This window comes from Triticum aestivum, chromosome 6D, assembly GCF_018294505.1.
Source record: "Triticum aestivum cultivar Chinese Spring chromosome 6D, IWGSC CS RefSeq v2.1, whole genome shotgun sequence".
Lineage (NCBI taxonomy): Eukaryota > Viridiplantae > Streptophyta > Magnoliopsida > Poales > Poaceae > Triticum > Triticum aestivum.
In genome coordinates this window covers 432,885,361-432,891,747 of record NC_057811.1, presented here as the reverse complement: position 1 = coordinate 432,891,747, position 6,387 = coordinate 432,885,361, and positions in this window count along the sequence as shown.

Sequence of the window (6,387 nt, the reverse complement as noted above, 5' to 3'; positions counted from 1 at the left end):
ATGATGATCATGAAACTTCAGATCAAGTTACTACCAAACCTCGTAGGTCAACCAGAGTACGATCCGCACCAGAGTCGTAAATTAATCATGTTCTAGAAGTCATGTTAATAGACCATGATGAACCTACGAACTATGAGGAAGCGATGATGAGCCCAGATTTCGACAGATGGCTTGAGGCCATGAAAATCTGAGATAGAATCCATGTATGAGAACAAAGTGTGGACTTTGGTGGACTTGCCCAATGATCGGCAAGCCATTGAGAATAAATGGATCTTCAAGAGGAAGACGGACGCTGATAGTAGTGTTACTATCTATAAAGCTCGACTTGTCAAAAATGGTTTTTGACAAGTTCAAGATGTTGACTACGATGAGATTTTCTCACTCGTATCGATGCTTAAAGTCTGTCTGAATCATGTTAGCAATTGCCATGTTTTATGAAATCTGACAAATGGATATCAAAACTGCATTCCTTAATGGATTTATTAAAGAAGAGTTGTATATGATAAAACCAAAAGGTTTTTTCAATCCTAAAGGTGCTAACAAAGTGTGCAAGCTCCGGCGATCCATCTATGGACTGGTGCAAGCATCTCGGAGTTGGAATATACGCTTTGATAAATTGATCAAAGCATATAGTTTTATACTGACTTGCGGTGAAGCCTGTATTTACAAGAAAGTGAGTGGGAGCACTACAGCCTTTCTGATAAGTATATGTGAATGACATATTGTTGATCGAAAATGATGTAGAATTTTCTGGAAAGCATAAAGGAGTGTTTGAAAGGAGTTTTTCAAAGAAAGACCTCAGTGAAGCTGCTTACATATTGGGCATCAAGATCTATAACGATAGATCAAGACGCTTGATAAGATTATTCAATGAGTACATACCTTGACAAGATTTTTTGAAGTAGTTCAAAATGGAATAGTCAAAGAAGGAGTTCTTGCCTGTATTCCAAGGTGAAAAGTTGAGTAAGACTCAAAACACGATCACGGCAGAAAATAGAAAGAGAATGAAAATCATTCCCTATGCCTCAGCCATAGGTTCTATAAAGTATGCTATTCTGTGTACCAAACCTATTGTGTACCTTGCCATGAGTTTGGCAAGGGGGTACGATATTGATCCAGGATTGGATCACTTGACAGCGGTCAAAATTATCCTTAGAAGACTAAGGAGATATTCCTCGGTTATGGAGGTGATAAAGAGTTCATCGTAAAGAGTTACGCCGATGCAAGATTTTACACCGATCCGGATGACTCTAAGTCTCAATCTGGATACATATTGAAAGGGGGAGCAATTAGCTAGAGTAGCTCCATGCAGAGCATTGTAGACATAGAATATTTGCAAAATACATACGGCTCTGAATATGACAGACGCATTGACTAAGCTTCTCTCACAAGCAAAACATGATCACACCTTAGTACTCTTTGGGTGTTAATCATATAAGCGATGTGAACTAGATTATTGACTCCAGTAAAACCCTTTGGGTATTAGTCACATGGCGATGTGAACTAATCACATGATGATGTGAACTATTGGTGTTAAATCACATGGCGATGTGAACTAGATGATTGACTCTAGTGCAAGTGGGAGACTGAAGGAAATATGCCCTAGAGGCAATAATAAAGTTGTTATTTATATTACCTTATATCATGATAAATGTTTATTATTCATGCTAGAATTGTATTAACCGAAAACTTAGTACATGTGTGAATACATAGACAAAACAGAGTGTCCCTAGTATGCCTCTACTTAACTAGCTCGTTAATCAAAGATGGTCATGTTTCCTGACCATAGACATGTGTTGTCATTTGATGAACGGGATCACATCATTAGAGAATGATGTGATGGACAAGACCCATCCGTTAGCTTAGCATTATGATCGTTGAGTTTTATTGCTATTGCTTTCTTCATGACTTATACATGTTCCTCTGACTATGAGATTACGCAACTCCCGAATACCGGAGGAACACATGTCGAGAATAGGATTTGTCACTCCGATTGTCGGAGAGGTATCTCTGGGCCCTCTCGGTAATGCACATCACTATAAGCCTTGCAAGCAATGCGACTAATGAGTTAGTTGCGGGATGATGCATTACGGTACGAGTAAAGAGACTTGCCGGTAACGAGATTGAACTAGGTATGATGATACCGACGATCGAATCTCAGGCAAGTAACATACCGATGACAAAGGGAACAACGTATGTTGTTGTGCGGTTTGACCTATAAAGATCTTCGTAGAATGTGTAGGGACCAATATGAGCATCTAGGTTCCGCTATTGGTTATTGACCGGAGATGGGTCTCGGTCATGTCTACATAGTTCTCAAACCCGTAGGGTCCGCACGCTTAACGTTCGATGACGATATGTATTATGAGTTATGTGATTTGATGTATCGAAGGTAGTTCGTAGTCCGGATGTGATCACGGACATGACGAGGAGTCTCGAAATGGTCAAGACATAAATAATGATATATTGGACGATGTTATTCGGACACCGGATGAGTTCCGGGGGTCATTGGATAAATATCGGAGTGCCGGAAGGGTTATCGGAACCACCGGAGAAGTAATGGGCCTTATTGGGCCCAGGGGAAAGAGAGAGGGGCAGCCAAGGGCCGGCCGCGCCCCCCCATGGGCCCAGTACGAATTGGACTAGGGGGAGGGGCAGCGCCCCCTCCTTCCTTCTCTTTCCCCTCCCCTTCCTTCTTCTCCTAGTTGGACTAGGAAAGGGGGATCCAACTCCTACTTGGAGTAGGATTGCCCCCCATGGGCGCGCCCTATGAGGCCCTGCCGGCCTCCCCCTTGCTCCTTTATATACGGGGGCAGGGGCACCCCATAGACACACAAGTTGATTCTTAGCCGTGTGCGGTGCCCCCCTCCACAGATTTCCACCCCGGTCATATTGTCGTAGTGCTTAGGCGAAGCCCTGCGTCGGTAACTTCATCATCACCGTCACCACGCCGTCGTGCTGACAAAACTCTCCCTCGGCTTCAGCTGGATCTAGAGTTCGAGGGACGTCACCGAGCTGAACGTGTGCAGATCGTGGAGGTGTCGTGCGTTTGGTACTTGATCGGTTAGATCGTGAAGACGTTCGACTACATCAACCACGTTACTTAACGCTTCCGCTTTCGGTCTACAAGGGTACGTGGACACACTCTGCCGCTCGTTGCTATGCATCACATAGATAGATCTTGCGTGATTGTAGGTAAATTTTTTGAAATACTGCGTTCCCAACATGAGCCTAAGGTCACAGGAGACGAGGCAAATCGTTTGGCAGCTTTTTTCTCACAACATAGCCAACATCATTTCTTTGCTCTAAAAAAGAAAGGCAAATTCTTATTGTAAAAAAAGGGATAATGTCTTTATTTACCATTAGAAAGAGAATTTGATGCCATACAATGAACACGTGGTTTTCAAAGATTACGACCACGAGAGAACAAAAATACGAGGGGTTGTCCATAAAGTAAAAACAGTGCCACGTGTTGGTCACTGTATTTGAGTCAAAAGCTCACTTTGGTTATTGTACAAGTCTAGAAATGGGGAGCAAAGGAAGAGGCAGGCTGAGCTGACTCTTGTTCAATATCATTCTCATGATGTGTGGTGCAAAGAGAAGCTAAACGAAGGATACAAAGGAGGTTGCCGGTTAAGGGCAAATGCAATCTCTGAGCCAGTTGGAGGAAAAAGTCTTTTTTGACCCCTTTGATTTGCCTTATCACTACAGCCACGGATTGAGCGAAAGCTGCCCAAATGAAGATCAAATCACGTCCCACCTTATTCTCAAACCTGGTGGCTCGCTTGATTGGCAGTCCTGTAAGCTCATCTTGCATACAAATTTTGGGGGTACCAGGGCCTGCATCCACCAAGAACATTTCTTCCCTTAAGCGTAAGCGTAAAACTGAAGATTGTGAGGCGTTTCCACTACATAATAAGAAACTAGAATTAGATCTTGATCGACTCCAATAGATGCTCATCATAAGCTTTTTTTCTTAAAAATATATGACCAATACGATCACTATATACAACTTGAGGTAATTATATGCTCACTGTATTGCTTCGTATTTTTGCTACTTTTACGGGTCAAATTACCTACACGGCAAATAATGCAGCCTAGTCAGCCAACGTCCTCTCCCTACCTTTACGCAGGTCCCAACTATCAGTAGGTTGAATAAGAAATGAATAGGAAAAACTATGCAACAGTAGCGGGGATTCAAACCAGGGACCTGTCGTCGCTGACGCCCAGACGAGCCAGTCGATTGAACTACCAGCTCATTGTGATAACTTACAAATAACTAGAGCGCGAACGGAGACGGATTTGTGGTCTATGGAGACATCTACACCCTATATGAGAAAAAATAGTAATTCAACAAAAAGTCAAAAATTCTTGAAAATATTTTTGAAATAAACTTGACCTTCTATTGTACTCGTGAGAAAAAATCCAGAAAAAGAAAATCTCCCTTTGACTTCTTTTCAGAAAAGACAAATTTTTGGCTAAAATAGTGGGAATAGTGACCTATAATAGCAAATAATTTTTGTCTTTTTTGCTCTGAGGTTAACTTTTGTTTTTTTTCAGCAAAATGTATGTGCATCTAGTGCCCCTTAGTGATTTTGGTGTATTGAAGACTTATAGGTTAAGTGACTAATGTGTTTATGAGTGTACACAGGTCTATAAGTCTATGAGGAGTTTGATATTTACAGAGAAATTTGACCCCTAAAAATGAATGTCCTCAACTGAAGACTTTGGATTTCTGAAGACTTTCTGAAGACTTTGAAAGTGAAGAAATTGGTGTGACCCTGAAGACTTGGTATTCATTCGAGGAACATGAAGCGTGAAGACTTTTGTTTTCGTAGTTTCATTTTCTCTTTCTTGAGTCATAGGAAACACTGTACTGTTAAAGGGGGTCGAGGAAATACTAAGGAAAAATTTCCAAGTGATGCTCAACTCAAAATTCTACACCTACCAATCCCTTCGAGTGAAACCATTGGAAATCTCATACAGTTCAGTCATATTCTTCAATGACAGAGACGAAGTTCTTCTGATCTCTGAGGAATTTGTTCTGACTGAGGAGTTAGGAATTCGCCAGTGCGGATTGCCTACAAGTTAGGAACATGGTAGCCCTGAGGAAGCTGATACTCAAAATTTCGACCGTTGCTGTGCTGTGCGCCAGCTGTCCCAAAATATCTACCCACCTAACGGTCATATCATTGAAGGGCATTTATGTCTTATCATGTCGGGCTGCTCCCTAGGCTATAAATAGCCGCCCCCTACAACCACTAGCTGGTTGGCTGCTCCGAGAGAAACTGACACTTGTCATTTGAGAGCATCCCATCCTCCGAGGACTTTGAGCGAAAATCATCAAGTGAGGAAACCCAAACCCAAACACCTACAAACCCAAGGTGATTGAGCATCACTGAAGAGATTGATCTTGCGTAGATCCGACGCTTGTTACCTTTGAAGATTGTGCTTCTTCCAGACGGTTAGGCGTCATGGTCTGAGCGTCCAAGAGGAAATTGTGGATCGCCGAGTGACCGAGTTTGTGAAGGTTTGGAAGTCACCTGAAGACTTACCACGAGTGATTGGGTGAGGTCTGTGTGACCTTAGCTGAAGGAGAATATGGTGAGGACTGTGTGTCCTCAGGTTTAAATACCTAGCCGCTCCAACCAGACATACAACTGACACAACAGTTGGAACTGGTCTACCAAATCATTGTCTTCACTGAGCTTACTGGTTCTATTTCCTCAACACTTTCATTTCCTCATTACTGTGTTGTGTGCCGTTCATATCTGTTTGAAGACTTTGACTGAAGACTTTCTCAATTTTCTCAGTTCAATTTCTTCAGTCTGTTTGTCTTCATCCTGTGTTTACGCTTTCTGTACTCTGTGCTTGTCTTCATTCCATCATGATGACCATGCTTATGTTCTGCTATGTTTACATCTGAGTACTTATTCCGCTGCAAGTAGTTCTTCGCTTAGGAATTTCCTCACCCTGAAATTCCTCAGTGAAGAATACATAAAAATCGCCTATTCACCCCCTCTAGTCGACTTAATGCACTTTCAATTGGTATCAGAGCAAGGTACTCCCTTGTTCTGTGTGATTTTGGTTTAACCACCTGGAGTTTTAGTTATGTCGATCGCAGGTATGATCAATGTCTCTGCTGGGTGTCCTACCTTCGATGGGACGGACTACCCCTACTGGAAGAATAAGATGCGAATGCATCTTGAGGCAATTGATAACGATCTCTGGTATGTTGTGGAAAATGGTGTTCCCTCAGTCTCACCTTCTCTGGACGCTACTGATGTGAAGAGATTCAAGCAAATCGATTCACAAGCGAAGAACATCATATGTGGCCATCTGAGCAAAGGGCAGTATGGAAGAGTGAGTGCTTTGGAAACTGCTAAG